Source organism: Coenobita brevimanus, chromosome 47 (genome assembly GCF_032717465.1).
Source record: "Coenobita brevimanus isolate Jiangsu-jjx chromosome 47, ASM3271746v2, whole genome shotgun sequence".
Taxonomy (NCBI): domain Eukaryota; kingdom Metazoa; phylum Arthropoda; class Malacostraca; order Decapoda; family Coenobitidae; genus Coenobita; species Coenobita brevimanus.
Genome location: NC_137000.1, coordinates 8,787,802 through 8,811,079, shown reverse-complemented (window position 1 = coordinate 8,811,079; position 23,278 = coordinate 8,787,802).

The window sequence follows — 23,278 nt, the reverse complement described above, 5'->3', positions numbered from 1 at the left end:
CAGGTGTTGAGCCTTCGTGGACTACCCAAGGACTTGTGGAGACTTGCAAAGTTGGGTAACCAAATCTTCACTTTCACACCTCCAGCAACCCGGTTTCCCCTCTACCTCAGCCTCATTCTGTCACAGTAAACTTTATACTACAACATAAAGGTAGTTAGGAATCTGTATTTGTACAATAAGCACTGAAAATACGGCTAAAATCAACGGAGCGTACGGCCGACATGCACTGTGGTGGCGGTCTTCCCGTCACTCAACAAACATTTCCATTTTCACAGCTAAAAACATGTATACTACATTATTTTCAATCATATTACTTCCCAAAAGATCACCACGGCGCGCTTTTTATTCTGCCTTACGCCCGCCACTTTATTCTCGTTCCTGTCGGCCGCTTGCACTGACTGGGAAGAGCTAGAACTCGCCATAATGTCACTTTGAAAGCCTGCAGTAAACTGACTAAACAGGGGCAAACCGTGAGAAAAAAAGCTAGTGTTACAACTGGGGAAACAAGCGTTTCCTAGTAGCATAAACTGCTTGTGAGAGGAGAGCGCAGATTTACAGTTCTGAGCGCTTAGAGCGCTGCCATGTATCACAGCCAGGCTGGCCGGGCCGTGGTGGGGGGGGGACGGGGGGAAAACGCGATACTTGGCAACAACTGAGGTCAGTAGTACAAAGGTAAAGTATGCTAGTTGTAGCTAGAGGGTGGTGGTACTGATAGACAATATCAGCTGGAGCCTGCTTGCCTGCGGTTATTCAAAATTTACTAGAATCGCAAACGCGACGATCCGCCGTCATGTCCTTTGGGCCGAGCGTCGCAAACACGACGATCCGCGTTTAAGGGGTTAAAAAAAATAATAATAATACTGGCGTGACTAGCAATGAGAAATAAAAAACTAGCAAGCATCCTTAGTGAACGTCCATTCATGTCAAAGATTAACGAGCATATTGAGTTGTGTCCCTTCATGTATATCCAAGAATAATGATCGTTCCGAGTTGATTCCCTTCATTAAACATCCCCAGTTGATTCCCTTCATTTAGGTCAGAGATTCATTTTTTCCCATTAATTCGGTTATGTTTTTTGTTATATATTTATTTTTTCCTTTGGCAGACTATGTTTATTTATATGGGCATGTTTTTTGGTGCCTGTTTATTTCTGTTGAGGTATTCTATGGTCAGTTTGCTTTCACCTGACAAAGATTCATAACCTCTTAGCTTGGATTATGGCCAGGTGTAGTCAGACTGGAGAGTTAATTTGACTAGTAACCAAGGAGACTCATTAAAGATTTACTGACTTTTATACACTCGTGAGGTAGTACTGAATTTATAAAAGTTGCCTTGTATTGTCAGATGAAAATTAACTGACTGTAGTTATGTATGTGTTGTAATATGTTATCCTTATATCTCTATTCTTTTTTGTAATAGTAAGGGAAAATATTCCTTGTAATGTCATCTTCAGGTGTTTGAAATTTTTATAACTATATGGAAAGATTCTAAGATGTCCCAATGGACTGAAGTATTTTGATGTACTGTTTCAGATCACATTGTCATTTGCTGTATTTTCCTAAGCATTCGGAAGAACTAATTTGCCTGTCAGGTCCCTGTTGTCTATTAACTGATGGCATCTCAGAAATCAGCAGTATTATATGTTGAACTGATTATTTTATGCAGTATGCAATAATAACTTAGGCAGACTGTTGTGTAAAGTTGTAAGTTCTCTAAAATCACAACCCATTTTGTATACATTTTAAGAATTACTATCATTATGCTTATTTGTAGGCTATGTTGTTGATATTGCTCCTACTTTGTAGCTTTTTCTTTGTCTGTGGATTTTTGGGGGCGTTTGTGATGATGATGGTGTCTGTTGGGTTGGGTTGTGGTGGTTTATGATTATGTGTAGAGAGAAAAAGTGAAATATGTAAGTGAAAGTGGTTTAATATCAGTGTTGGAGTGAGCAAAGATGTGTAATGTCCTCATTGTTGTGTGTGTGTGTGTGTGTGTGTGTGTGTGTGTGTGGTTTAATATCAGTGTTGGAGTGAGCAAAGATGTGTAATGTCCTCATTGTTGTGTGTGTGTGTGTGTGTGTGTGTGTGTGTGTGTGTGTGTGTGTGTGTGTGTGTGTGTGTGTGTGTAAGATACTGGGGTTTGAATGATGAGTGAGTGTCAGCCATTTCAGTGAGCTTGCAGTTGGCTAGTTTCTCCCTCTTGTGGGTTTCCTCTGCTTTGTGGGTCCTGTACATTTCATCCTTATGTATAAAAAAAAAAAATGAATAGGGTGGTATTGACTGCTTGAAAAAGAAAGAGAATGGTGATGATGATGATTGAACAATAACTGCTTATGATGATGACGATTTTCCACTTTGCTATGTATGATACTGATAGTTCCCCCCTTAATGCTTGTTCATTCCTATTTCTTTGCTCCCACCTCAAATATTTCTATCAGGAGAGAGAGAGATTGGGAGAGAGACCCTGTTGTCGTAGTGCTAAAAATCATTACAGGCCTCTGACCTTCCCATCATCTGTATTGACAGTCTTTCCCCCCACCTTCCTTTCAAGCAGACAGATTAATTCTCACGATAAATTTAATTCCTTTGTCGGTAGATGATAAACCTATTAGATCAGGATTATGCTGTTTTGAAGAATATTTGCTATTTATTAGTAAATCTTGACTTGTAATCCCACTTGGCTGACTACAGAAAGCCTGGCTGCCCCAAACATATATGGTGAAGGATTGTCTGTTGTGGTAGTGTGGTGTGGTGTGGGGAGGAGGCATTACACTGTGGTACATGTGAGTGTGGTGTGATAGTATGTGTGGTGTGAGATGAGACGTTACACTGTGGTAAACGTTTGTTGTGGTGTGAGAAGAGGCATTACACTCTGGTCACAGTGTATTGTCTGTGAGTTGTATAGTGTTGGCACTCAAGTAGAGAAAGATGATGAATGTGTTGAAGTTATACTGATTTCACTCTAACTTGGCAGAGTTTTTCATGTTTTTGCAGCTTTTTTTTAACATTTCCCACTGGCAGAAACAAAATATTACAGACCTACAATCTTTCCTTAGCTTTTCATCGTGACAGGCATCATATTTTAATGCGTGTTTACCGTATTCTTACAATTCAGCATTCATGAGAGAGCATAAGCCATTTTTAAACCAAGTTAAAGAGAAAGAGAGCATAGGTGTAACTGTGTTTCTTCGGGTATGGTTGTGTTAGAAGGGTGGATGTCTCATGATGGTTTTTGAAGGCTTCTCTTGTGTGTCTGTAGTGGCCATGTTTATCTAGCTAGTAGCTGTGTAACGTCTGAAATAGTAGAAAAATAGTTTAAAAAAAAAAATGGATGACAGCCACAGCTACTGGCAGACCACAGTTAGGTTACTGGTATTACAGATGGTCAGAGTCGGTGACCTGTACTGTGAAATTCCATATGCTTTTCACAGCACATTTCCTTTGAAATGAGGGCTGTTTTAAGGGGGTAGGGAAAAAAATATGTATCTGTGAAACAACTTCAACTAGGCTTGAAATTACTCTTTCTTCCTCTTCAGTATCAAGCTGGGTATAGGATGAGAACAGATGTTTTTGAAGCACTCTGTGTAGTTTAGGTTTTGAATACATTCTTTCCATAGGATTTCTTCATAACCAGCATCACATTTTTTTGCTTATATTCTGTATTCTTACAGCTCAGCATCCATGAGAGAGCTCAAGGCATTTTTAGATGAAGATAAAGAGAGGGGAAGAATAGTTGTGTTCTTGTTTCTCTGGGTTGGGTTGTTTCTGAAGGGTGTGTGTCTGGTGATGGTGGTTTTTGAAGGTTCCTGTTTGGCTGGAGATTTTTGGGTGGATGTAGTGGCCTTGTGTGTATAGGTAGTAACTGTATATGGTCTGAAATAATAAAGTATATATTAAAAAAAAAAGGAAGAAGGTTGACGGTCACAACCATCGGCGGACTGCGAATAGTGCAGGTGGTCGGAGCCGATGACCTGTACTGTGAAATTCTATTTATTTTCACAGCACAGTTCCTTTGGAATGGGGGGTTGTTTTAGAGGGGAGAAAAAAAATGTATCAAATATATCTGTGAAATTTAGTGCTGGGTGTAGGTTGAGGACAGATGTTTTTGAAGCACTAGTGTAGGTTTTGAATGGGTGTAGGTGCTGGGTAGTGGCTATACACAGTAGCTGAAACAAGTATCTTTTGCAGAAGGGGGTCAGTATTCTCAAAATTCTGCATGTAATGAATGATATCTCGGGAGGGTTGATATACATGGTCTCACCCAACTGTTTTTAGTGTTACTGTACAAGAACAGTATTACATTGATTACAGTCTCTCAGTATAGGGAGACAGTTCTTACCACAGCTGATATTTGGTGTACAGTGTCCATCTGTCTCTAGCCAGACACCATGATCCCATAAGGGGTGGTCATTTGTTTTTGAGTTGGTTATTTTATGGGAGGGACACTAACCCCCCCGCCAAGAACTTGTTCACACGCAGGGAACATGTATGGTTGGGTTATGTGGTTACCACCTAGTGTTGTAAATGGTTTCCTGGCTTATAAGAAACCTTTAGGCTTGTCACTTAATGTAAAGCCACCTGAAAAGGAAAGAGTAATAAAAAGTGACAGAGAGGATTTAAATAGCCCAGGAGGTAGTGCATACAAATTGCCTTGATATTGAATGCCACATAATAATTGAATCATAAGACCAAGTTTGTTATTCAGGAACCTGATTCACAAAACGTCCGACTGCTGGAGCTCTGCCAGGACCAGCTTGTGGCAATATCACATTTCACAGTATTAACACTTATTTAGGATGCCATATCAGATGCTTTATCAACACAAAGAGAAATTATATGCTGTTCAGAAAGAGTGGTTACCATTTGCTGGAAGATATATGCCACTACAAAAATGGAAGGTCAGGCTTTTACGAGATTATTGCATCATAAAATGTATTAGTGTGAATAATATCATAAAGCTGTTTACAATATTACAAGCTTGATACCCCAGAAATTGTCACCCTAAATAATCAGTTTTAAGGCAGTTTGTCCTGGCATCTCAAAATGAACGGATCTTGAATTTGGCTCTTTTATTTATTTATTTTTTTCTTGGAGAGAACAATCATGCGGGCTTCTGGCCTTCAGTTACCTCTTCCTTGCATCAAAAAAGAAATTCCTCCTCATGTACTATGCACAAGACTTGTTCTTGGCCACTCAGCAGTATGAAAAAAAATATGCTTTTCAAAACAGTCCATTTAGGATGGAGGTCATTTAGGTAGGGGAAAAAATTGTGTGAGGTGTTAGGTAGTGGAAGAAGAGAGTGAAGTGTCATGCTGGGTACAGGAAGAAGAGGAAAGTGTAGTGCTGGGTAGAGGAGAGAGAGGGAGGTGTTGTGTTGAGTAGAGGAAGAAGAGGAAAGTATAGTATTAGTTAGAGGAGGAAGAGGGTTGTTGCTGAGGCAGTGTGTGTAGTGGCTTTGAATAGCTGTAGTGGCTAGGTAGTATGTAGAGGATAAATTATTAACAGGAAAAAAGAAAAAGGAAAAATAAAACAAAAATGGTTGCATGTTTTACTTTAATGGAGGTCACTTTTTAATTGATAAGGGGCAGTGGTCAAGTGATAGGTCTAGTACAACTTCCTTGGTGCTTAGTATGGCCGTAGTGCTTTTATTTTCCTCTGACAAATTGAAGCCAGGCTGGAGGGTCAGTTTAACTAGTAACCAAGGAGACTCATTCCTGTCTCATTACTAAGTTTCACAGTGTTTCATGGGATTAGTCCAGTTCTGTCAGATAAAAATAAACTAACTTACTGTGAAGAGGTACATAGTGAGGCTGGGGGGAGGAGGCAGCCTTATGATTCTGCGTGGAGGTTTTGTTGTGGTATGGTGGTTGACTACGTGTTCGTGTTTTTTTGGATTGAGAGTTGTCCTGTGTCTGTGTGTTTAGGAAAGGTGTTTAGAATAATAACAGAAATGAGGAATGTATCTGAATACCTGATGAGTGATGAACAAGGTGGTTTTATGAATGGTAGGGAAATGTGTGATTGAAATATGTGCATTGAGAAATAGTGAAGGCTTGTAAACAGGATTGTAAGCTGTGTCATTCATGGACCAGGGGAAAACTTTATGGTGAGCAAGTGTGTTGTGGTGTGAGGAACTGCATTACAGTGTGGACATTGTGGATTGTGAGTTGTATTTTGTGTTGGTATTGTAACAAGGAAGGATAATGACTGCTTCGCAGTCTCACTTGGTTACTCATGTCTGAGCGGTGGATGTCTGGTGGTGGTTTACAATGCAGTTTGGATGGAGATTTTGGATTACTGTAGTGGCTGTTTGCAGTTAAATGGTTGATGATCACAGCCATTGGCTGATGGTTGGGGCCAGTGACCTATGTTTTGAAGTGATATTGTAGGTTTTTCACAACACAGTTCTTTTTTGAGTGGAGGTTGTATATGTTGGGATGGGGGAATCTGTAAAGTCTTGTATTGGGTAGAGAGGGATGTTGTTGAGGTAGTGTGTGTAATGTTGGAAGTTTTAGATGATTGTAGTGACCGTACAGGATGTAATATTTAAAAAAATAATAATAATAATAATAAAATGGATGGCAGTCACAGCCATTGGTAGGGTGGGACCAATAAACTGTATTTTTAAATAGAAACTGTTTTTCAAAATACAGTTTCAATCACAATACTTTGGATGCAGGTTGCTTTTGAGGGGGGGGGGGGACTGTCCAATTAGGCTTGTAAGTGTACTCATGTCATTCCGAGTAGGGTTATTTCTAAGGGGTTAATGCATGGTGATGGTTTATGAAGGATGCTGTTTTGCTTCGTGATTTTGGGTGGCAGTTTATGGGAAGTTCGTTATTAGCTGTGTGTAGTGTTGAAAAAAAAAAAATGATGGCTGACCACCACAGCCATTAATAGATGGTTGGGGCAAATTACCTGTATTTTGACGTGATAGCTGTGCAATTCATGACAGTTCGAATTGGATGGAGGTCATATAGGTTGGGAAAAAAATGAGATGTGTTGGTGGGGGAGGCATGATGTAGTTTAGGGACTTGTGTAGAGTTTGTTGACTGTGATGGTATGTGTGGCTAGGTAATAACTAAGTACATTAAGAAATATTTAATAAAAATGGAATATGTAATCCATTGGAGAAAAAAAATGTTTGGCAGCCACTGTCATTGGCAGGGTGGGGTCAACTGACTGTAATTTGAAATGATAATGCATTCATTTCACAACACAGTTCCATTTATGCTGTATTCATTATTTGATATATATATATATATATAAGGTTCTACCGTAATAGTGCCCAAGTATGTAGTGTGTGATGATTTTTCCCTTTCTGTCTGCATTTTCTTTGAATGTATGCGATACGTTTATGTGGCATTGATTAGAATATCATGTATTCCGAGGTTTTCACTTTGACAAGGCTGGAATTTTAATCCCTTTGAAGCTTGTTTTCCTTAGCTCCGTGGCAGAATAATAAAGTATTATTGCTCTATATCCCCTCTATAACACTTCGTAACTATCACATATTATCACCCCTGATTTCAGCTTGATACTGAAGAGGAAGAAAGAGTAATTTCAAGCCTAGTTGAAGTTGTTTCATTGACTAGAAAAGAGGTACTTAATTTGAAGATGGGAGAAGACAGTCTCATTTAGTTGTTTAGAGGTCTTTTTTGGTGTGGTGGGGGAGCGCAGTAGCTCGGTGGTAGGGTGTCGGGCTCATAATCATGAGGTTGCGAGTTCGCGCCCCACCCGGTAGCTGCCATGTAACCCTAGCAGGGCTATATGATCTGATGAGGTCTAGCTCAGGGATTAATCCCTTTTTGGTGTGGTGGTGCTTTAACGTTTTTGGGTTGATGTGTAGAGGAGCCCTGCTTTCGTCAGTGGTTCATTCTGTTATCCAGAGGTAGTGACTCAGTGTCATTAAGGTATCAAGTTTATGAGTTGCGTTTATACTGATGCTTGTAGGTTAAAAGGTTTTGTGGGTATCCAAAGTAAGTCTAGGATTTTAAGATGTCTAGATTACGAGTGATTGAAAAAGAAGACTTTAGGTGCATTTGGGATTTTTATCAGGAATGAAAATAGTGATTGCTGATTTAGTTGGTGCAGCAGTCATTATCATATGTGTGTGCTAGTGTTGAGTAACTGTTGGTACTGTTTGGTGTGGGCTGCTGTTTATTTAGTGTGGGTTTTGCAAGTGCTGCTTGGTCATCTGCATTGGACAGTACTGTTACTGAAGAAAAGAGAAAGAGGCAGGTTGTGAAGAATAAGAGTTAAATGTGATGGTGAGAGGATTTAGCAGCAGAAAGACTGACTAACTGAACAGCACTGATGAGCAAGTAGGACACTTGCACTGTCAAAGTGTTGAACTGCTCTTGCAGTACGACCATCCACTCTGAATTTCAGTGTCATTGGGGCACCTCATAATACATACTTAGGATAAAATTGTTTAACATTCATTGAAAACTTTAAGGCACTTTCTGCACATTATTACAATTGTATTTTTTAAGTTATTTTTTATTCTTGTAAAATGCCAACAAAAAGTATCTTGACTTATACATAGTAATTCCTCACTTGACATATGCTTAAAAACTATTGTATTAGGTGAAAATTGATCCGAGTGATGGTTAGGTTCCAGAAATACAAGATATTCAATATAAGAAAATACCATTGTATCTGCCTAATAAATGTCAATGTATAGACAAAGAAGTAAATTTTTACAGAATGCAGCTACAAGCTTTCGTGATATTGCCTCAGTCCACTGCACATCTTTACAGCATAATTATGAAGTGAATATGTTATGTGAAAATTGTTCATAATTTGGCCAGCAGTTTTGTTGTGAAAAATATGTTAGGTGAAAGCTTGTTAAATGAGGAATTTACTGGTATCTTTTTTTTTTTTCTTTTTTTTCTCCCCCTAAAAGTCATGGACATAAGTTTCTGTATGATTCCACAGTTTGCTCCTAGGGCAAGTTTCACAGTTTCCACTTTAACATCCGACATTAAATAGGATAATTAGTAATAAACAACAACAATTGCTTCACAGTTTAATCAGATGTTTCTGCGTTTCCACACTGATGCACCATGTTGATCATTTACAGTAATAATAACATGAAGAGTAGGATAATTAGTAATAAACAACAATAATTGCTTCACAGTTTAATCAGATGTTTCTGCGTTTCCACACTGATGCACCATGTTGATCATTTACAGTAATAATAACATGAAGAGAATGATAATGGTAGCATTGATAATATTCAAGAAGATATGAAAGTTAAATAAATCTTATAAAAAAAAGAAAATGCTATCTTTATGTTTAATAATAGTAGAGCTATCTTTATGTTTAATAATAGTAGCCAGCAGGAAGTTAATGATGATAAATAGAGTTGTCCCTGCCTTTCAAGGGTATTTTGTAATTCTATATTAATATAACAGAGCTAAACAGTTCCTGTAAAGCATAATCATTAAGAAAAAAAAACTTGTGGGCATTGTACGTCAATTTACAAGATTTTGTTTGCATTTTATTTTTGTGTCAAGTGGGGTTGGTGGAGGGTTAGTGCCCCTCCCTGTAAAACAATTAACTCTAAGCCGTTGGCCACCCCGTTTGGGATACATGGCGTCTGGCAATGATGATGATGATTGTCCTATTTATCTTGTGTTTGATCTACAGTATAATGCTTCCTTCCTACCCTCATCCTCTCCTTCCTTATCTTCTTCCCCCATCCCTCCCCTTTTCTTCTTTCTATTCTCTTCATTTTCCACATCCTGCTCTTTCCTGAACCTCAGTCTCTACTTCACCTCCTAATTTCTCTCCTATTGTTTATCTCACTTTTCCTCTCCCACTACTAATTTACTATTTTCCACATCCACAGCTTCGTTCTCTTTCCTCACCCTCAGTCTCCACTGAACCTCCTTCCCCCTTCCCTTGCTCCTCCCTCTCCTGATTTCTCTTCATTTGTTCATCTTCTTCTACTACTGTTTTCCCCATCCGTCTCCCTTTTACTCTTTCTCCTCCCGCCTTCCCCTCCCCTCTGTTCTTCACCCTCTTTCCTCCATGTTCTCTCCTTCTTCTCTTGGTCATCTTCTACCACTCCTGTCTGCTCTTCCTCCTTCCTTTCCTGTCTTTGCCCTCTTCCATTCCACTTCTACCCCTGCTTCCTTCTGCTTTTCATCTTTTCCCCTTCATTCTCTCCATTCCTCTCATTCTTTTTATCCTCTTTCCCATCTTTTTCCCTGTCTCATCCTCCACCTAACCCATTTTCTTCACCCTCTTCTGCTCCTCCACCTTCCATCCCTCTTCTTCCTCCTGTCCCTCTCGTCTCACTCTCCCCCTCTCCTTCATCTAAAGTAACTTTACTTTTTTCCTGTAATTTCTCTGCTTCCTCTCCTTCCATTTGCTCTCCCTCTTCATCAACTTCCCTCTTCCTTATATACTCCCTCTCTTCTTCATCCTCCCACCCCTCTCCATTTCCTCTGTTCCTCTACCATTTCTATTCCTCCTCCTCTCCTTGTCTTCATCACCCTTCTCTTCTTTTCCCTCTCCCATTCTTCATTCTCTTCCTCTTCTCCCATTTCCTCTTCTTTAGTTTTCTCTCCTATATCCCCCCCCCCCTCTTCTTCAACCTCCTGTTTCTTACCACCCCTTCCTCTTACTCTTCCCCATTTTTCCTCTTCCCTTTCCTCCTTGTCATCTTCCTCTCCCTCTACCCCCCTTCACTTCCTCCTTGTCTCTTGCACCTCTCTCTCATCCCTGTACTGTTCTTCCTTCCCTATGTTCTTTTCATTCTCCTATCTTCCACATCCTCCTCCTCCACCCTCTTCCTGATTTCCCATCCTTTTCTTATGTCTCCCACTCCTCATTCTCCTCTTCCCCTTCGTTCTTTTCCTACCTCATCTTTCCTATCCCATATCCCTCTTCCCCTTCCTTTCCTCTTCTAACCTTACTTCCTTATCTCCTCTACCCCTCCTCCCTTCCTGTCCTCTTCTATCCCTCCCCCCTTCCTTCTCTTGTAACCCCCCCCCCACCACCATTTTCTTTATAATCTTCCACTCCAACTTTTCTTCAAGTCTCCTGTTCTACTTTTCCCCCCTGTCCTTCTACTTCCCTCCTCTGTCCCCCCCCCCCTTTCTCTCCTCTCTTATCCCCTCCTTCCCTCTCTTCTACTCCTCTTTCCACCCGTCTCTTACCCCCCTTCCTCTCCTCTTCTACCCCTCCCTACTTTTTTTGTACCCCCCCTTCCTCTTCCATCTCTCTCTGCTCTCCTCTTCTACCCCCCCCCTTCCGTCTTCTACTCTCCCTTCCTTCTGCTCTTACCCCATTTCTCTTCTACTCCCCCTTCTCTCTCTCTTCTATCCTTCCTTTCCTCCTATTACCCCTTAATCTTTTACCCTCTCTCCTTCTTCTACCTCCCCTCCTTCCTCTCTTATGTCCCTATTCTCCTCTTCTACCCTTCCTCCTGCTCTTACCCCCTTCTCTCCTCCTCTTTCACCCTCCCTCTTGCATCTCTCCCTACTCTCTTCTATTCCTCGTCTCTTCTACCCTCCCTCCCTTTTCCTCCTCTTTTACCCTCCCTACTGTTCTACCCACTTTTCTGTCTTCTCTCCCCTCCTCTTCTACTCCCCCTTCTCCTTGTCTTCTACCCTTCCTCTCCTATCCATTTCTCTTTAACCACCCACCTCCTTCCTTTCCTACCCTCCCTCCCTTTTCTTCTTACCCCCCTTCCTCTCCTCTTCCATCTCTCTTCTACCCTCCCTTTTCCTCCTTTTTACCCGCTCTTCCATCCTCCCTCCCTTCTGCTCTTACCCCTCTTCTAGCCCTCCCTACTTCTCTTCTATCCCACCTTCCTCTCCTCTAAACTTCCTCTTCCATCTCTCCCTACTCTCCTCTTCTACCCCCCCTTCGCCTTGTCTTCTACTCTCCCTCCCTTCTGCTCTTATCCCCTTCCTCCTCCTATCCCCCCTTTCTCTTTTACCCCCCCTTCCACCCTCCCTTCTGCTCTTACCCCCTTCCAGCCCTCCCTACTTCTCTTTCATCCCCTCTTCCATCTCTCCCTACTTCTCTTTCATCCCCTCTTCCATCTCTCCCTACTCTCCTCTTCTACCCCCTTCCCAATTATTATTTTTTAAAATCCAATTTCATGTAGCTTGTGCTGTGTGTAGACAGAAAATAAAATGGTATAGTATTAATGATTTTGTTCTTGCAAGCATGGTTTTATAATTGCTGATGCCTGAATTTTATTTAATTCTTGCTAACACCTGCTGCCTTTATTCTAATACGATGGGAGATGAAGAGTGAGGAGGAGAGGAAGTGCAAGAGGGAGGTGGAGGAGAAAGGGGGGGGGGGAGGAAGAGGATGGAAGGGAAGAGGGAGGAGGAGCAGCAAGAGGGAAAGGAGGAGGAGGGGAGAAGAATGGTGAGGAAGGGGGGGGAGGAGCAAGAGGGGAAAGGAAAAGCAAGAGGGAGGAGGAGGGGAGAAAAGGGGGAGGGGAGGAGAGGAGGCAAAGGAAGGGGAGAAGAGGTAGAAGGATGGGGAGGAAAGGCAGATGAAGGAGAAAGAGGGGAGGGAAAAAAAAAAAAAAAAGGGGATGAGTGGAAGAGGGAGAAGGGAGAAGGGAGACAGGAGGAATGAGGAGGAGGAGGGAACAACAGGAAGAGGAAGGAGGGAAGGAGAGCAAAAGCAAGAGAGAGGGAAAAGGGGAGGAGGAAGGGGGAGGGGAGGGGAAGGGAAGGGAGGAGAGGAAGAGGGAAGGGGAGAAAAGGTAGAATGATGAGGAGGAAAGGTAAAAGAAGGAAAAGGAGGTAAAGAGGGAAAGAAAGGAAAAGGAGGTAAAGAGGGAAAGAAAGGAAGAAGGATGGGAGGGGAGGGAGAGGAAGGAAAGAGGAGGGGATGAGTGGAAGAGGGAGGAGAGGTAGAAGAATGGGAAGGAGGGGAGGAGAAGAAGGAGGAGAGGAAGAGAGAAGTGGGGGAGGGGACATGAGGAATAAGGTAGAGGAGGGGAAAACAGGAAGAGAGAGGAGAGGAAGAGGGAAGTGGGGGAGGGGACATGAGGAATAAGGTAGAGGAGGGGAAAGCAGGAAGAGGGAGGAGAGGAAGAACGATGAAGAGGGAAGGAAAGGGAGGAGGAGAAGAGGAGGGGAGGAGACAAGAGGAAGAACGATGAAGAGTGAAGAGGAAGGAGGAGGAGGGGAGGAAAAACGAAGGAGAAGGATGGGGAGGAAAGGAAGAGGGAGGAGGGGGAGGAAAGGAAGAGGGAGGAGGAGGAGGGAAAGTAAGGAGAGGGAGGAGGGAAAGTAAGGAGAGGGAGGAGGGGAGGAAAGGAAGAGGGAGGAGGAGGAAGAGATAAAGAGGGAGGAGAGGAAAAGGAAGGCTAGAGGGGAAGAGGGCAAAAGGTGGAGGGAGAAATCGACAAAGGCATTTTTAATACATCATGAATTAATTTTCTTTACCAACATCCATTCACAAATACTTGGAGGAAAACAAAAATAAATAAAAAATAATGCTTACTGCACAACTATGAACAACCTGATTGATGATACTTTCTGGGCTTGGTGTGCAGTAATGCACAAATGCAGACAATTTCCTTTTTTCCAATTATAAAACTCTCGTAAACTGCATTATCGACATTTGAAAGCCAGTGCTGCATCATTATTTACCTTAATTGGTGGCGACCATCATCCACTCACCTGATGTAGTGCTGCCTACTTCTTCCTTAGCCTTTATTATTCTTTTTCTGTGCCTGCCCTCCTCTCTTCCCATTTCTCACATCTTTCCTGTCACTACTTACTGCTTTTCTTTCCGTTACAGGTGGCTTTACATTGAGTGACAAGCCAAATGGTTTCCTGTAAGCCAAGAAACCATTTACAACGCTGGGTGGTAACCATATAACCAAACCATACGTGCACCCTACGTGTCAAGTGGGTTGGTGGAGGGTTAGTGCCCCTCCCTGTAAAACGAATAACTCAGAGTCAAATGGCCACCCCGTACGGGATTATGGCGTCTGGCAATAGACAGATAGATAGATCAGTATTTATGTCTGCATATGTACATTACTGTGCTGACAATATTAACAAGAGGTATCAACATAAAAAGATAATCACGTAAAGACATCTGGCTATCATGGAAGGTGTGAACTATAAAACTGCACTAATTAGACCAGTGTGGTACTTATGTTACAACAAAAAAGAACATCTACAAACCAGTGTACCAAAATAGTTGAAAAGATCTACTAAAACGATTTTTATTATAAATATTAACCCACTGGGCAAGATGGTGTCATTTTCATGTTACAGTATTATTATTATTATTATTATTTTGTTTTAATTATTATTAGTCATTTACTTTATCTTGGGATAAGTTCTTTAAACTGGAGGAGTTAATGCAGCTTCGGTTAAATCTTCCATAATTAAACCTTTCCAAAGTTGAATAAAACAATACAGCATTGATAAAAACTTTCATAATTAATGGCATTCCTCAGCTGAACAGAACAATCTTGTTGCAGCAATAACAAACTGAAAAGGATATTACCAAGACTCAACAGACTGACACTCTAAAATGTTAATCATTGTTACCACCCCATATTCTTTTTCCCGGTTAAGGATGGAGCACAGCGAGGTTCAGAGCACAATGACGAACAACATAAAAGTGGAATAAATGATCAACAAAATTACTAATGATGACAGCCAGATACTAACACACTAACTATTCAAGCCCAAGAATCCTATATTCTGCTTCACAGGCAGATGTATATTGTACATATATTTTTAAATAGATGCACTTCACACCATGATGAGAACAACTTATTCGGATGACTGTAAAGTTAAATAAAGTTAAATATGGGACATTAAACTTTTATCATATGCTCCTCCATACATAATTTAACCAACCAACTCAACCCAGCCCATTCCCTAGCCCCACCATCATTACCTGTTTTTGTATACAGTACTCAATCATCATATCCATCCACATTCTTGGCCTACAATACCTCCTCTCACTGTCACTAAGTATATTTTTCACCATCTAAAAAATAATGAAATAAAAAATACATTGTCTCATATATAAAGGGTCCAACATGCTTGCATGTGTCAGCCTTCGGCACCTAATGTCAGCTCTCCATGCTGCTTGATCTTTAGCAACTTCTCTATTCAGTCCCAATAACCTAACAACTGTTTCATAACACAAACTCAACAGTTAGCAGATAATCCCCAATAGTGCCCATGGTACGCTCACTTTAACACAGGCTTAAATAAAATGACTGCTACACTAACCAAATTAACCATCACCCTCCCAACTCCAAACACCTTTGACACACCCTCATGTTAACTTACTCAAGCAACCATCCCACTGGAGATACCTAAAACTCTAAGATCTACTAAGGGCACACATGACCTTTTCTCAATTCATAGATAATATAAGAGCAAGGGCATATAAACTCAATGTCTTGAAAACAATAACAGGTACCACCTTCATACAACATAAATTCTATGAACAATTCATTAGAACAGTGACTTACACTAGCATAAGATGAGCCCCCAATTTAACTAGCACAAAAATGGAAAAGCTTAAGACAAAACAAAGCCTTTGGAATAACGACTGGATGCACGAAGGTCACAATTTCAGTTCACTTCTATCAAGAAACAAAAGTACTCCCAAACATGGATCGTATGAGAGAGACAGTTTATCACTTCAGGTTGACGCTCTTCTCAACCCTGTAACTGTATGCTACATCACCTTCCATCACAGAGAAACAAAGAGGAAAACCACCAAACACTATACAAGTTGCTTCACCAACACTGTTCTTTCTCCGCCCAGCACATTTCACACACACACACACACACACACACACACACACACACACACTACAGCCACCCAAAACCTTCAACCAAATAACATCCTTAACAAACCTCCACCAAACAACACCCCTAAGAAACTACCCAACACAGAAAGACAAGACTACACCTAACCAGAATGCAACACAGTCACCACCCTTCCCTGCTACAATGCCAACACAAAATACAAATAAGAAAATTCAATATGCACAAACTGCAATGTAACCTCTCAACACACCTTCTCACATCAGGTACCACACAGTCACAACACAAGCAATCTTTGAACATCAAACTCAACAAAACATCTATGAGAATAGCTACAGTATACATCTGACATGTTTTCTAAATTCTTCTCCCAATCAAGACATTCTGTCAGAGTTGCATCCTGTGTATTCCACAGGTCTGAATACTACTCCTAGCAAACACTTCAGATTTCAAAACAGCATAGCCTAGTGCCATAACAGCCAGCCTACATAGTGCCAGAAATTCAGAGTTGCAATGCTGCAAGCACTGCAGATTTTGTCCATAATACAGATAAATAGTCCACACACAGCTACATACATGAGACTGAATTCGTGATATAACAGGAAATACTGTATATCAAAAGAGGCTATTTAAGGTAGGAGACAAAATATATCTGAAAAATATAACAAGCATAATACCAGACCTGTGGTATAAATATACCAAAAGAAGTGATATGAGGTATAAGAAAAAACATATCAAAAAAATAACAAACATAATATTGGACTTGTGGTATAACAGGAAATACAACAAAATAAGCAATATGAGGTATATCAAGGCAAAATATATCAGAAAATATACCAAGCATAAAACCAGACCTGTGGCATAACGGGAAATATACCAGAAGCGTGTATGTGGTATAACAAGACAAAATATATCTGAAAAATATAACAAGCGTAATACTGGCCTTGCGGTATAACAGAAAACACCAAAAAAAGCAATGCAAGGTATAACAAGATAAAATACTACCTTCATACTGCCCTATAAAAGTTCATCTCAAACATTTACATATAAAATACAATATCATTACATAAAATACAATATTATTACACTATGCTTTGTTGCATGGTGGGGTGATTTTTTTTGTTTTTTTTTTAAACTAATTCGCTTTAGGATGTCACCATTATTTTAAGATTTAAGATGTCACCAAACCACAAAGTAATCCAAAAGTACCTCTTATCACTAATCCTCTAAGTAACGTCACCAAGTTTTGTCACCAAACCTCTTAGTAATGTCACCAACCCTCTTTACCTGTCACTAAGAACCTCTTGTCACCAAGCATATATTTTAATGCCAAGAACCATATTTTGATGCCACTAAGTAATTGCGTGTTGCTAGACAAAGTCTGTCAATAAACTGCAGCTTTCAGCTCGAGTGATCTTCATTCATGTGCATCTAGTAGCTCTAATATACTGTATGGTCGTGGTGAGGGATGCCTTCATGTGTTGGCAGATGATAACTGGGTGCTTCTACTGCCCACCTAAACAATCATCCCATGATTCATCTCCCAAACAAAGGTTGTGTGCTGCAGGAGGACAATTTAAACATCCCTTGACTCTTATCTCCCAAACAAGAGTCATGGGATGTAGGGCAATTTCAACATCTCTCAACTCTTCTCTCTCAAACAAAGGTTGTGGGCTGCTGGACAATTCCAACATACCTTGACTCATCACCCAAACAAGGGTTGTGGGATGCAGGAGGGCAATTTCAGGCTGCACTCCACAGGGTTCATAATTCTAATTAACCTGGAGCCAAAGCAACAATACATACATGAAGATCACTCTACCCAGGTCCACCACGAGGAGGTAAGCTGCTCGGACCCACACCATGCCCGTCCCAACCACCCTACCATTGGACATGCTGCCATCATCATCACTGCATAGGCCTTGTAGTTTTACAGGATAGTCTGTCTCTCTGTTGACTGATGGCAGTAAATGTTTGATTTCTGGAGAAACGTTTCAAACTGGAGGCATGAAATATAGCTTTCAACTTCTTCTTGATCATCTTGGTCTTGATCTTTAGAACACACCAAGAACAGAAACTGGTGTGTGTGAGGAGAAAACATTCCAACAGGAACCGGTGTGCAAGGAGAAAACACACCCACAGCAACTGATGTGACAAGGAGAAAACACACCAACAGGAACTGGTGTGTGTGTGTGTGTGTGTGTGTGAAAAGGAGACAACACACTAACAGGAACTGGTGTGCATGAGGAGAAAACACACCAACAGGAACTGGTGTGCATGGAGAAAACACACCAACAGAAACTGGTGTGCGTGACAAAGAAAACACACCAAGAACAGGAGCTGGTGTGCGCGGAATGGTGAGCTCACACCGTGAACAGGATCAAATGCCAGCCGCAAACAAATTTCCGGTCACGCAAACGGTCGCACACACGTGGCACCTTCCACTCAACTAATCTACATCAAAAGGAGGTTTAGCTAGCGAATCAAGCCGGCCATATCACAGCCTCTGTGCAGATACTTTTGTAAAGTGTAGCTTGGTGACATTTTGGTGACATCTTACTTTTCTAATAAAGAAAAGTTCATCCAATTTGGAAACCTTATTGTTTGGTGACATAATATGAGTAGGATATGGGATGTTTTATATTATATAAAACAATTTTACCCATTTAGAAACCTAACAGAATGGAGGCACCCTAGGATTATGATGTAGAATATTCAGGTCCTGCATGTAGATGTGGCCAAAACAGATCTAAATCATGACAGGAAGTTGGGGTTCTTGCCTACCTAGGCAGCGGTGCGTGAAGACTGAGAGGATGTGAAATATGTATCAGCGTCCCACGTGTGACATTCAGATAAGTGCTGGTGCCCTGATTAATGAGCAACACATCGGCCCAGACTATACTCAATTCAACAAGTCCGACACCATCAGTGATGACATCAATGCTACAGATGTTGATGACCTCACAGATATGGTGCCAGGCAGGGTGAAAATGGCATATAGCCTGATTGTTTGTTGTGCCCAAGGGTTATGGCCTCAAAAGCGTCCTCTCAGGTACATCCAACACCCACACGGCATATAATAAACATTTTGGATAAAAATCATAAAAATCTAAATTCCAAAGACATTATTCAATGGAAAAAAATAGTAAAAAAGCAACCACGTGATTGTCACACGCAAGAGCCGAGTGCATGTGATGACCGGAACGTCCCGCCTTTGAGACATCTCGCCGTTCACCTTACATGCCTGTTGTGGGTTCGCACGGTACACCCTAGGGCCAGGGCATCACATTTAAGACCCCTTCTTAGCGACCCCCTCGTAAGATGCCCATCCCCACACAACTACCACACATATGGCGAAACGACATCAAATTGACAGAAACTGGCAGGGTGTGTATGTGTGGACTATTCTAAGTACCCAACCACCCAGACTTCACACGAAGAGAGACAGTGAGAGAGATAAGAGGGAGGGAAGGAGGGGGCCATTTACTCAATTTAGCTGGTGAAAACACCTGATATTCAGTACACTAAACGATACGGTAATGAACCATACCGTGTCAGGGCTTGGCAAATTTTTACGGCCGGATACCCAATCCTGACACCAACCCTCCCCAATTTATCCGGGCTTGGGACCGGCATTGAGTTGAGCTGGCTTCCTCCTGGGATCAAGTGCAACTCAATGGCTGGGTTGAAATGTCATATGCTCCTTTCAATCTAGCTTGGCCTAAAACTGCACTTTTACTTCCATCCATCCATAACAATCAGAGAAATATGACATAACTTTGATATATTTCAAAAAGAGTACATGAGGCAAAAAGAGGAAATGTACTATGAAATTTGTGACAAACAAAAAGAGGGAAGAAATCTGTGGAGACGTTACTAAAATACCTCCATCTCCAAAGACTCTCACTCTGATGATGAGGATTTAAGTTAGATGTCAACAAAGACAACAACATGAAGCTTGATTGCAGGGAACAGAAGTTTGATCTGACTAGTAACTAAGGAGATTCTAAAGCTTGACCGCTGAAAATGGAAGTTTGATTTGACTCGTAACCATGGAGATTCTATGGTACGACTGTAGGAAAGAGGTTTGATCTGACTGGTAACCAGGCAAAGTCTAAAACCTGACTGCAGGAAACATAAATCTGACTAGTAACCAAGGAGATTCTAAAGCTTGACTGCATGAAACAGAAGTTTGATTTGACTCGTAACCATGGAGATTCTAGAGTGTGATTGCAGGAGAGGTTGTGATTTGACTAGTAACCAAGGAGATTCTAAAGCTTGATTGCAAGAAATAAAGGTTTGATTTGACTAGTAACCAGGGAGATTCAAGAGTATACCAGGAATGAGTATGATTTGACTAGTAACCAAGATTCTAGAGTATGATAGCAGGAAAGAGGTATGATATGACTAGTAACCATGGAGATTCTAACATTTGATGGTAGGATACAGACAAACTGAAGGCTTGATATGGCTATTAACCAAAGAGATTCTTAATGTTAACTAACTCCTTCAGTACCTTTAGCTAGTATTCATCTGACACTGCTTCTTTCTCAGCTTCTCCACTTCAGTTCCACTCAAAGTACTCCACTCTGCCTATACTCACCACACTCCTCTCAGTTTTACAATGCATACCAGTCATTTAATCAGATAAACCTCTATATCCCTCTCTCTCTATGCTCTTGTGTTGGGAAGATTAAGTAAACAGTAGTGTACTACAATTCTCTGACAAACAGAGTTAGCAAAACATTTCAATATCACAATTAACAAGTATAAAGGTAATTAAACCTTACTCCATGCTTAGCTGGGAAAAAGCAACTCGGATCATGAAAAAAGTTAACAGAAATTTTTACATATAATACTGGAGTGCTATTACTCTACACTGTCTTCGACCTGGGGGGGGAAGGGGGGGGAGTGACCACAAAATGAATACTGCATTATTATACAAATGCCCTTCAACTCTTTACCAATCCCCCCCCCCCCCCAAAAAAAAAAGGAATGGTGGACTGCAGAGAGGACCACTTCAACCAGCAATACACTGGGTTTATATCGAATGATGCTTAGGCCACAACATTAACAAATGGTTAGATGTCACCTGTGCACTCAATGGAATTCAGGTAGAAATTAAAACGTAAAGCCATACATTTTCTACAAAATGTAGCATTACTCACTTGATCAGTGGTATGGTGTATGGGTATAACAAGGCAGCCTAATGAAATACAGTACTGATAACCATTGATTTCACACTTCCCAGTCTTCATTCATGCCTTTCAATGATAATATACATTTTATGAAAATGATGAACAACAGATGCTTCAGAAATAATTTACTGGGTACATACAAATGCTTACAGAGCTCCTACACACATAACATATATTTTATGATAATGCACTACAAAATCCTCTGAAATATACTGGGTACATACATGCTTACAGACCTACACACATTTTTTTTTTTTTTTTTTTTTTTAACATCCTGTACAGTAAGACCTCAATGCTCAATGGATACATTAACCAGGTGGCTCCACTGCCTGGTTATATTAATATCCCTCAACCACTTCCCTATCTCCTGAACAAGTATGGTGGACTGCAGGAGAAGGGCAATTAGAGCCTCCAGTCCACTGCATCTACTGTATCTTACAGATGAACCTGGGGTCTCAACACCAGTATATATATCAATATTTCACACCTTTTTCAAACATCTAGAACTGAAAACCTGGTGACACTGCCAATTCAGCATTTAGATGCACCAAAGGGGCTTTAATATCCAATTCTTCTGTATTGTATAGAAAATAAATACATAAACAAATGAACTTTCAGTATTACCTATGAAATGTCAACCATTTTCAACACCCTTTACCATCATTCAAAAATGCTTTAAGTTCCTACACAACCAGCTCCTCCACCTATCAGCTATGTTGGTCTGGGAAGCGTAAACCGGTGCCAGTGGGGGATGCCTTCATGTGGTGGTACTGATACAACAGAGAGGCCCCGCTGCCACTGAGCTAGGGGAAATAGGCTGTAAGAGGAAAATCCCTTGCCAAGTAAAGGTGTTTGAAGAACTGTTGGGTCTCAAGGTGTGACAGACCTGAGAAAAGTGTGCTGTGAGAGAACTGGCAGACGTACCATGATGGATGAGATGTAAACTGGTATGTTTGGATATGATGAAAGGAAGGGGAAGGGTGACTGGTTGAAGAGGGTCGCAGGTATGTATGCTGAGAGTAGTATAGTTGCAGTTGCAATCCAAGGCTCATCTGAATTGTGAACCTGGCTATCTTCCTCTTGCAGTCCACCTTTCTCCCTTCATGGGGCTAGGAAATAGATGTAGGACCACTGTATACGTAAAACTGCTACTACACTGTATACAATACTGGAGAGAGAGAGAGAGAGTGTAATTCACCGGGTCAGTCAGGATTGCTTGATGGTCGTGATCGTCAGCTTTTTACCCTCCCAGAAGAGAGCTGAGAGCTCATATAGTCTGATCTAAGGACAAGGCTGTGACCTTCACACACGCACACACCCATCCCCTTGCTCAAGAGGGACAGTAACCACCCACTTCGTCAGTGAAACTTTTCACAACCTGAGCGGGGTGCGAACTCCCGTCTACCAGATGGCAAGCGAGAACATTACCACTGAGCCAGCGAGAGAGAGAGAGAGAGAGAGAGAGATCCAAGGAGGAACAGGTTCATGAGGGAAATGGACCTGTGAGAACACTGGTCCAATGTCAAAAACTGATCCAAGGAAGGATATAGGTCCATGAAATATATGGCTGACTCTCAATGGGGAGAACTGGTCTAAGTGGAGAGTAGGTCCAAGAAGGAATACATGCAGGAGTGAAAACAGGTCCACAGGTGACAATAAATCAATGAGTGAAAATAAAATACATCCATGAGAGGAAATAAAATAGTTAAATGGATGACAATAAATCCATGAATGAAAATAAAATAGTTACATGGATGACAATTAATCCATGAATGAAAATAGTTACATGGATGACAATAAATCCATGAGTGGAAAGAAAATAGTTAAATGGATGACAATAAATCCATGAGTGGAAAGAAAATACGTCCATGGATGACAATAAATCCATGAGTGAAAATAAAATAGTTACATGGATGACAATAAATCCATGAGTGGAAAGAAAATAGTTAAATGGATGACAATAAATCCATGAGTGGAAAGAAAATACGTCCATGGATGACAATAAATCCATGAGTGAAAATAAAATAGTTACATGGATGACAAGAAATCCATGAGTGGAAATAAAATAGGTCCATGGGTGACATTAAATCCATTAGTGGAAATAAAATCCATGGATGACAGTAAGTCCTTGAGTGAAAGTAAAACAGGCCCATGAGTGACAGTCCACGAAAGAAAATAGAATGGTCTATGAGTAAAAATAAGTCCATAAGGATATAAAGTAGGTTCATGAGGAAATAAGTCTATGGGTAAAAATATGTTCATGAATGAAAATAAACTAGGTTCAAGG